This window comes from Lactuca serriola, chromosome 6 (assembly GCF_051521515.1).
Source record: "Lactuca serriola cultivar US96UC23 chromosome 6, Lser_US96UC23_V15, whole genome shotgun sequence".
In the NCBI taxonomy this organism is placed as follows: Eukaryota; Viridiplantae; Streptophyta; class Magnoliopsida; order Asterales; family Asteraceae; genus Lactuca; species Lactuca serriola.
In genome coordinates, this window is record NC_136413.1 from 114,995,764 (window position 1) to 115,007,132 (window position 11,369).

Consider the following 11,369-nt stretch of genomic DNA (forward strand, 5'->3'; position numbering starts at 1 on the left):
TTGTTTGTTTCTATAAATGTAAAAGTACAATTTGTAAAACTCGGTATGTAACTCGTAGGTGTATTAATTGAAAACCCTAGGAAAACCCGATGTTTTCCTAATACTTTGCATCAAATGATTTATGTCTTGTTATTTCGTTACGACAGGTGTATTCGTTGAGTCCCGGTGACGTTGGATTAATTATGGATTGTGAATTGTTATAATCACACATTAATGAAAATGACTAGTTTACAACCATACAAACGATCCCTTAGGCGTCGCTCGCACTATTCACTTAATCCAAACACCCAGACTTCATGTAGCCCCACAACCGAGGAGGAAAAGAGGGTGCGAAGCCCCGATATTTTCCGTAAGTCGTTCAAGGCTATCGTGAATGCGAAGGGCCCTTAGCCCGACTCGCATTTGGTGAATTCTCGACTTTACTAGCAGCACCAGAGGGCCCTTGGGGTCCAACAACACAAAGCCTGTAAAAGTCCTTTTACACGAAATTAGGTCATATAAGACCCAACTACATGTAAGCGAGTTTCCTTCGGGCCTAAAGATCATGTCATTGGGCTAGCTAGGCCCAACAAACATGATTTGAAACTTTTGGGCCCAAAGACGGTGTATCGACGTCTGGTGTATTCTCACGTGTGTATTGACTTCCCGAATTTTCCGCGTGTGTATTGAAGTTTCGTCGTGTTAGTAATTTCGGATTCATTATTGATTCGAAACCGAATCAATTCGTTTGATAACGATTTTTGGTGTTGAAGGTGTATTATAATTCGCCGATAGTCGAGGTGCTAGTTTTTCATCATGTCGGATTTATTGTCTAAAACATTAGGATGTTTCATTGTTGCAGCCCCTTTCTTTTTGGATAATTTACACATTTAACCCTTTGTATAAAATAAGTTTCTATTTTAGTCCTCAAACCATTTTTCTTGATACTTTAGTATCAAAACTTGTAGAAAAATTATTTTTTAGCCCAAAGTTATTTGAAAAACAGTTTTAGTCCACCAAATGAAAATTTTCTCGGCTGAAACCCTTATGTTCGCAGTTTTTACACTTTTGGCCCAAAATAGAATTTTTTTGCATTTTTGGTCCCTTTTAAATATGAAAAGCATTTTTCACCCTTGAAATGGACTTGGAGCACTAGTAGTCCCCTGTTTGATAGAAAATCACAGTTTCAGCCCCTCTAATTTGAAAATCTCGCATATTGGGCTTTATTGGGCCGAAAAATTCATTTTTGGCCCATTATGCTTAAAAATTTTCACATTTAATACTTCAAAGAGAATATTTCCAGAAAAATACCTTATTGAAACTGTTTTGACTCATTTCATCCATCAGAATTTGTATTTTGTCATTTTGGGCCCTTTAACCTTATATTTTTAACATTTTGAGTCTAAAAATGGGATTTTTAGCCCAATGAGTTCATATTAACCAACTTGGTTATTTTTCTCGAAATGATTTGTGTGTAATAATATGTTTAACACTTGTTTCATACATCCTAATGCAAATCTCGATTTTAAGGGCTTTTTGACTAGTTTCAACACCATAATCACATAAGAACATGTAAACTAACATAGAAATCATACAAAGCATACATATACTCATAGATCTACACATTTGCTTGTATTCCCCCCCCCCCACAAAACTTATAAAAACCGAAAAATAAGGGGTATGAAGCTCACCTTTGGGTGTGGTTTCGGTTTTGGAGGAGAATGGAAGAAGTTTGATGTTGTTTTCGGCCCTAGCAACTTCTTGAGGAGATTTTCGGACTTAGATGGTTCTAGGGAGTTAGACCATAAAGTTTTATGAGTTAAGATGAGATGTTTGATAAATCAAGGAACCTAGATCATAGATTTAAGTATAAACTTACCTTGGATGGTAGTCCTTGTGAAAAATCTCCTTGGATTGACCTTAAATCTCGAAAATTTAAAAGAAGGAGGGAGGAGATGTTCTTCAAAACTTAGAGAGGATGAAATGAATTTTTGTGAGTGTATGTGTGTGTGTTCGGCCAAGAATGAGAGAGAGGGAGAAGAAGAGAGATCTTGAAGTGATGTATGCATGGATATATGGGACAAGATGCATGGAAGACCCTTGAATAATTGTGAGGTGGCAACAAACGTCAACTCTTCCTTTTCTTTGGGCTTGGGCCGAGATTGGAGAGGGGAGAAGAGATTTTTGGGCTTTATTGCCCCTAAGCCCATATGGGAGTTAAGTTGAATGATTGTTGGTCCTATAAAATATAAGTGTGATTTTTATACTTTGTTGGGCTAGTTTAGGTTAATTATGGTTCATAATATTTAATTTTTTTCATTCTAGGCCCAATATGGCCCAAAATGTTGAAATAAATGAATGTGGATCCAATTAGAGCCCATTTAAAGGTTCTAATCCCATGATAGTCAAATTGGAAGCTTATTGGTCCATTAAGTCCAATAATGAAGTCCTAGCCCAAAATGGACCTAACAAGAACTTCTAGGGTTTCCAATTGCTTGTTGACTATTTGTAGTACTTGTATGGTGTATTGGATTGAAGTTTTGTTGTCATAGAGTAAGCATCATACATGCTCTTAAGTTTTTGATTCTACATTTTACTTGAGTGTAGTGATTACAAGACACAAAATTTACTAGTTGTGACAAATAGTTAGATTATTCATTAATGTTGTAATTCATAATCGGCTAATTCTACACTTTGTAAACATTATTCACAATTAGTTTAATCTTCACACTCATAATCCTAAATGAATGCTTCTCACACCGTTAATCATAATCAAAGATCGTTTTGCTTTATAGACCTATTCGAAGGATTTTTTGACTTAATCACATTGAATATATATATATATATATATATATATATATATATATATATATATATATATATATATGAGTGTTTGGAATTTTTTTTATCCAGATAACACATAATATAAATGTTTGGCTATTTTATTCTATAGTTTTTGATTTAATCGCATTGAACGTGTATGAATGTTTGACTTTATTTTAATGTTAATATTAATTATAAATATATGAAATTATTAATGTCAATTTTTTTTAAAGTTTTATATTTTTATTGAATGTTTTTTATTTTTAATGTGACTATGTGTTATCACACTCTGAGTATCAAATGTACACATTCTTTTTTTATTATTATTACTATAAGCTAGGTTACAAACATTGGCGTCGAGGACTTTTTCGTATTCCGTTTTCATTTTTTATGTCAATATATTTTTGTCATTTATATTATTTTGAACATTATGGTTAACCAATATTAACCATTAACCAAAACCGTCAACCAACAAAAACCAATAAACATAACCAATATTAACCATACTCAATGGCTACCAAAATGCATTAACCAATCATAATGGTTATGGTTCGGTTTTGACCAATAACCTAACCAAACCGCCCCATACACACCCCTAATCTGTTGTTAGGGACCAACATGCTCACATAAATCTGTCATAGGGTCTACATGTGAGGTCAACCATAGAACATTACAAATATTTTGGATAGCCATACTTTGAATCCTAGACCCCATGTGTGAAATTTCACACAACCATTGGGCTCCATCGTGGGGCAAAAGCTAAATTTGGAAATGTTATTGTTCATGGTGTGTATTTTAGGCTAGTTCTTTAGAACTGATAATTGTTCTCGTGGTTAATATTCCATAATTTTTCAAAAAAATGTTTTTTTTTCTTACCAAAATAGGTCTTTTTATATTTGAAAAGGAAAAGGAACTATTATATATATATATATATATATATATATATATATATATATATATATATATATATATATATATATATATATATATATATTAAAATTCTCATTCCTTAGCTTAGCTACAGTACCTGAATTTTAACGCTACCATGCTCACCGCTTCCAGGCGGCCTCTTTGAAATATCTTTCGTCCTTCCAGAACTATCTCTATTATCCACAGAAACCCACCGCCTCATACCACCTCCTTTCTCCGATGTAGTCTACACTCAAGAAATCTTGGGCATCTCCTGCCCTCCACCTACTCCAGCCTCTCTGAGTTTTAGAATCGTCGGCGTCTATAAGCCCTAAAAGAACATCACCGATCGATTTTGCTCCTGCCCTCCACTGTGGGGGAGATTGATGCAGTCGTAGATAGCGACTCCAAAACCCAAATCGTTACTTCCTCAAACACGACTCGCTTTGCTCTGCGGTGATAGATGTGCAGATCTTTTGCTTTTACTTCAAAGTCAGTGTGCTACAAATCTCGGGGCAGCTTTAAATGATGAACCAATCCAAGCTTTAAGAGCTAGAAAGGTTATAGTTCTTCCAACTGATGCACTCTATGGTTTTGCTTCTGATGCGTGGTAGGTTCCTTTGATAGCATCATTAAATTTCTAGATATGGACCCTTGATGAACTTTTGTAGATGCAATCGCTAGAAAAACACCTACTGCTGCTCTTGATTAGGTTGATGTACAAAATTCATTTAGATTACTTTAGCATCTTCATTTTGTTCTATGAAATTGGGTTTTCTGTTGATATCACTTCAATCTTTTGACATAATTACTTCAAGGGCATCTACTAGAAAGGTGGTAGCAGTCGCATCCGTTCTTTATAGCAAAAGTACCAAATGTTTTGAATTTATTAAAGTGTGCATGCAGATTACATGCAGTTCCGTCACCAATCTATGTAGTTTTTGGTTTAACTTCAAGTGCTGATCCAGCCTGCCCAGAAGAGTAAGGTTCAAACCTTGATTTTTGAAGAATTGCAATGTTTCTTTGTAGTTAGTTGGTTGAGAACAAAACTTTGTTTCATATATAATGGGTGAGAAGATGCATTGCCGCTTTCGATTTTTATTAGCATCGTATACTTCTCTTTTTTCATCTCATTCTTTGGGTTTCATCAGGAGATCAGGTTGGTTGATCTTCATTATTATCATTGAATTAGGATACAATGCTAAACTTCTGTATTTAGGATATTGCTTCTTGATTCTGGATAGATTGATCATAAGGACAAATCTACGAGAGGAATTTAGGAAATGTGAGACGAGTCATGCTTAATAATGGTCCACCACATTACATGGTCAAGAGTAATCTCTTTAGGATGTGTTTGTTGTTCATATAGGTAACAATTTCAAGGTATGTTGATTCCCTTAGTTAATTACCTAATAGCATGTGTGTAATGCAACATACAACGATCAGTGTTTCACTAATATTTTATACAACAAACAATGTTTTAAATAAATACGTCTTTCAACTTAAACATTACTCGATCTTAGCAAAACAGTTGCTGGAATTTCTTTATAACCGCAGACAGAGTATTTTTGCCCCTTTTTAGGTGTAAATGATCTAACTTATAGCCATCTTGATTTATTTGGAAACAAGTCAAACAAGAATTTTCTGTTTTAAACTGTTGATTTAGTTATGGATTATCTGACCCCTATGAGACAAATGCTTAAGTCATTCTTTTAATTAGTTAATTTTGCTTTCATTTAATGTGTTACACACCAACATGTGTATTTATCGAAAAATATATGATTATTGGACGGTTTATTTAACCATCTTGACCCAATTATGCAGATGGTGAAAGCGAATATAACGCCAATAACAAAAAATATCCTGGAATGGAATTTCAGCTATGTGAAAAGTCAATGTAATCATTTAGAAATGTACTTACATTCCTTTATTGATAATAGGAATGCCACTTAGGGGATGTTTCTTTTTATACCAATAGGCTTAGTGGGTAAAGTACTTAAAGTGAATAACTACTATACATGTATGTTTCTTTTTATATTTGGGAAAAACGAGGCAAGATGGTGTTTGTGTTTCAAGTTTCAACTACATAAATTGTTTGCTCAATTTTTATGTTGTTTGTTGAACCACAGTTAGTGTTTTACAGTTTACCTTTGTTGTTTTAGGAGTTATTACATCAGAATGTCACAAATGCATTTTTGGACTTAAATTTTGAACTTTACATTTTGCTTCGCTTTCTTTCATTTTATCTGAAAACTTGGTTGACTTATATTTCCTTTCCTAGCAAACACTTTTAGACCTACTTTAAATTCATATCTTATATTTGAAGTCAAATTTTAATGGTTTGACTCCTACATTAGTTAGTTTGCATTATACCTTTGGGTTATTTGATTGACTTTTTGGATGACCTTAATAGGTGTTGTAAACATCTGTTTATTTGTAGGAGGGAAATTACTAACACGCTTTTCTTTTTTACTCATACGAAAATCAAAACTACTACTTTATATGCGACCTCCAGATAAGTTGTAATTTTGTGTCACAATTACATATTCATTAAATTGTTCGAATAATAGACCTATACGTTATAAGGGTAAAACAGTCGTTTACTTATTAAGATAATTGATTCAGACTAAAATGTAAAAAAGCTTGAATAATTATGTCAAAATTTTAAGTTGTTTCCTCATTCTACTTACTAAGATGACAATTGATTCAATTTTGCCTGAGGTGAGTTATAATATATTGCATGTTTAATATATGTTTTAATTTTGTCACTTTTTTTTTGCTACAGAGATAAATATCCTATTGTTGAATGCTGCATGAAATAAGTAAAGTGGCAAGGGTGTTGGTGAAATGGTTGATGATGTGAGCATGCGATGTAATTGAAGTCAGGGGTATAATTGACAATTCATACAGAAAGTTCCAACCAAAACCATTACTTGTGTTGACGATCGTCCATGCTTCTGACTGCATTTCTTGTTTATCCATATTTCGTAGCTATCTTCCGTTTTCGATCCACCACACCCTCCTTCTCTAAACAAAAGTGATGTTCCATATTGTTGTCTTTATCTCTAAACAATCGGGGCGAAAGAGACACCGATACATACCTCTCTGTTCGCTGTCAATTTATCTTCCATTTTCGATCCACCACATCCTTCTTCTACCAATATGCCACCGATACATACCTCTCTGTTGGTTGTCAGTTTATCTTGTTGTTCGTTTGTCGGTCCAAATGTGGGAATATTCCTGCTTTCCTCACAATCATCGTCAATCAATTCAAAATTTCAATGGAAGATTTTGATCTCCAATCATTAATCCTGGATTTTCTCTATGTTGCCCTAATTTTCCCTGATTAGGGTTTTTCAGTTCCATCTTGCCTTCCTTGCAATTAGAAAAAAAAAACACCGGTTTGATATAGTAGTTCTAAAGGATTCATAGTAAGTTAATCTAATCAAACCTTCTAGAAGTATATGATGGGTTTTAGCCATAAGAACATCCTATGTGCTCATGCAACCCTAATGCTTGGATCTAGGTTTCTCTATTGTACATGCAATTTATCCAAGACTTTAAACCCTAGTTCTAACATACAATTAATCATATTAACATGTGAAAGGGTTTTTAGATCTTACCTTGATTGTTATGTAGAAATAACAATCTCAAATCCTCCTTGTAATGACTTTAGAAAACTTAGAGTCACAAGTGTCACTCCTCTAATGGTTCACAAACACCAAGAGCAAGAGGATGAAGAATAAGGAGAGAGGAGGCTGCCCAAAACGTGTAGAAACCCTAGTGGAACTCTTCTCCACGTTTTTGGGGCTTAAGGGTACTATATATACATGTAGGCTATTAGGGTTTTCAACTAGGAAACCCTAATTTGACTGCTTAAGCCCTAAGCAACCCATGGACCCTTTTAGAATATCCCTTGGACGACTTCTAATGGGTTTCCCCATAAAATTCGTCCAACCTATTATTCCAAGGTAATCCATAGGCCAAATGTAATTATCTTATAATTACAGTTCCAGTCTCTTAAGTTTAATTAATCTCTTTTAGTCACAAAATTAATTATCAATTAATTCTTAACTAATATTAATTAAACAATACGATTTCTCCTTTAATTTATTATTCTCATAATATATTAATAAATCATAATTAATCTTCTCTCTTTAATTCATCCTATCAAGTTGCTTTGGTGAAGGCAACCCAAAATGACCATGCACCATCGGGTCAAGTACATACCAAAATAGTTATGGACTTAGACACTAATCCAACAGTCTCCCACTTGGATAAGTCTAATAACTATTATGTGTATGACTTCAGATCCTGATCTGCAATCGTAGCTTTCAAAAGCCGCTGTCAACTCTGATCTTATAAGATACGCGTCCTTTAGATAAGGGATCATATATTCCTCCATTCTAGATATCATATAGACTGAGACATGGATTTAAATCATTCTCTTTTTCTATGTGTTGTTTCTCGATTTCTGATTTACGACGACTGACAACAGACTACAATTGAACACATCAAATTAGTCCCGGCTTGGCCAAACGTTTAGGGTGTCATCACTAAATCATCGAGGGGCCCACAGATATTGCTTTCATCCTACTTTGGATAAAAGGAATGGATAAACTTTGATTCAATGCTTTCTTGCACTCACTCACCGAATCACACACAACAATATGTTTTATGACACCAAGTTATTGGTGCGTTTACATATTATCAATGTGTAACCGACTCGCAAGATACAACTCGCACATCTCGGTTTCAAGAATATAAGATGTTATCGTCTCACCAATCACTCGTGATAAAATCCATGAAGTGATCCAAGTGAGCGTGGGTTTAATCCAATGCTCAGATCATATTCATAAACACTCATGAATGTTGCAGCAAACATTTGCTTATGTCTAATACACTTTAGACAATCGACACACCAATTCACGACAGTCTTCATTCATACCTACTTCCAACATATGAACGACTGTGGTCTGTTTGAATAATTTGATTGTTCTGAATCAATTTAATTATTCAGGAAGTCAAAACATGCAAAGTGAAACACAAGAATAATACTAATCCCATATGGCCCCAAACTCTGGGTATAAACAAAACATTTTATTTAATCACCATATTGATACTCATTATTTGTTGTTTCGGGTAATCAACTTCTTACTTGAATTATAACAACAATTGTCCCATGCTCTTAGCATGTACACAATGTTTACCTACGGTCCTTACTTTGTGAAATAGATCAAATGAACACATTTCTAACCATACTCATTTCACAACTCCCAATCCTTATCATAAGTATAAGAATATCAAATTCTTGTTACTTATGCTAGATTCTAACATTTTATGCAATGATTCTTTCATAATGTCATAGCTCAAAATCATCAAGACTTGGCTAATCTCTATTAGAAACAATTCTATAGATATGATGTCTCTCACTCAAAGTACATTCCTTTGAACATCCTTCTTGCATAATAGTTTCTAATCTAGATATAGATTCTCAATATCCAACTCCCAATATGGAAACATTTCCATATTTGCCATATGACAATTCATTCTTAATAGAATCTTATCTATTCATAATAATGCCGATATGGTCCATCCAATACCATACTTCCAACTACTCACAAGCGACCAATCCTCAGCGAGCTTTGGATCGTCCTTTGATAGTTGTTTAATTATCTTATTCAAAACAGATTCTTGTCCTTTTTCCCTCTTAATGTGCTAGACATTTGGAAAATTTTAGAATGTTTAAATATTATAGCATTTGCAACCGATCCTATACCCGAAGCGTATGGGACACGATGCATAATGTCTTACATAAAGATTTGATACTTTATCAATCTTTTGCCATAATATTTTATGTGTCACGTTCTCACAATTCGAACTATGCCATAATCATAATCGAAATTTGAGAACACACTATGTATCCTTGACTAAATTTATTAACATTCCACAACCTAAGCCTTTAGATTTGAAATGAAGCATAATATTCTCTCCCTTAATTATAGCAAAACTATTCAACCCTTACGACTTTGCAAAGGATAACTCTTGTTTTCTATAATTAATATTGCTAACTTGTAATACTTGTTTTAATAATCATACAAGCACAACATTTATGTTCCCACTATCATGATGATTATTATCAAATAAGCATAACACTTATGCTCCCACTAGCTTTGACATGATAATCCTTTATCTAAGCTTCTTATACACCTTTGCCTTAGATAGTTCATATGTGTGTCTAAACAATTCATACTAATTGCCAAATCTCACAATTCGAATTATGGAAAGGGATACCGTAACCATAATCGAATTCGAGAATACAATTTTCACAATCACTATCTTCTTAAAATCTCTCTTAGGGAAAGCATTTCCTCACAGTCATTCTTATGAAGGAGGGTATCTTATGACACTTAGAATTTAGTGGTGTATGTGTTCCTATCCATGCGAATTTGCCCAAAACCAAAGTTTGCGACAAATCCAAACTCTTATGGACCGAACTTTCTTAATCTTGATTTCTTGCCTTATGGTAACACGAGTGCCCACCATGTCTTCCAAGTAGTTAAGCAACTCATCCTTTCTTATCAATGTACTTTTCATTGATCAAGGTCCTTGCCTTTTATGCATTCAAATGAGAACTCGTAGAACTCACATGCGTAATTAACTTAATTGGAATGGCACAGAAACAAGATAGTGTCAACACAATAGGTTATAAACCTCAAGTCGTGTGCTAGTGATGATCGATAAGGTTTATTCTTGATTAGTTCTTGAAACTTTTCAAGACCATTAAGACTCCCAATGACTCCTTGACATATAAGATTCTCTTGTCAATCAACATTTCTCGACAAACAAATATTCAAGAGTTAGTGTAGCTTTTATCAAGACTAAACATTTCACAAAATTGGTCATAGTTGGTCTTTGTCTTACCTAAGACATCACAACTTTCCAATTTCAATTGTGCAGTCATAAGAAAAACCTTTTTCAAATTCCACATTTGATGAATGTTATAAACCTTCTTAAGACTTGTCACTCATTGTCACAATCTTAACTCTAAGACTTGGTTTTGAAGTATGATTGACTTCTTGATTTAACCATTTCTTCAATTCTTGATTCCTCTTCTCAGACATACAATTGCACTAAGACTCACTTAGAGGATCAATTGAGATATGGTTCTTAATCATTAAGACTTATCATAAAACATAATAAAAGTACTCTCCCTTCTTAGAATAGAGAAAGTTTTATCTTTCTGCCTATTTGATTCTTCTTATTCGTTCTGCTATTGATTGAAACTCTTTCAATCAACTGAGAATTACACTTAATCTCATAAGTATAATCATATTAACCTTAGTAAATCATGACGAATATATTTGTTACTCTTGTGGTGGACTTGATCAACACACAACCTTGTGTACTCGATCTCCTAGTTCTTCACTCGGCGAGTTGTTCATACAACTCGGCGAGTCGCAGCATGAGTGTTCATCGGATGAAGATGAACTCGGCGAGTTGTTCATACAACTCGGCGAGTAGGATGAAGGAATTGAATATTGGTTAAGAAGGTGAACCCGTCGAGTCGTCGCCTAACTCGACGGGTAGGATCGGGATTCAGGGCAGTCGTTTGGGTAGGGACTCGGCGAGTTGGAAAGCCAACTCGGCGAGTCGGG

The 11,369-nt window shown here is 34.2% G+C and overlaps 1 long non-coding RNA gene across 1 annotated transcript; it reads left to right on the top strand.

Annotated features, from left to right (window-relative positions):
* Positions 1 to 3,823: 3,823 nt before the first annotated feature.
* Positions 3,824 to 5,786, top strand: LOC145056692 (uncharacterized). Its single transcript, XR_013685885.1, has 2 exons — positions 3,824 to 4,692; positions 5,536 to 5,786. It is a non-coding gene; the product is annotated as an uncharacterized LOC145056692 (long non-coding RNA).
* Positions 5,787 to 11,369: the final 5,583 nt, after the last annotated feature.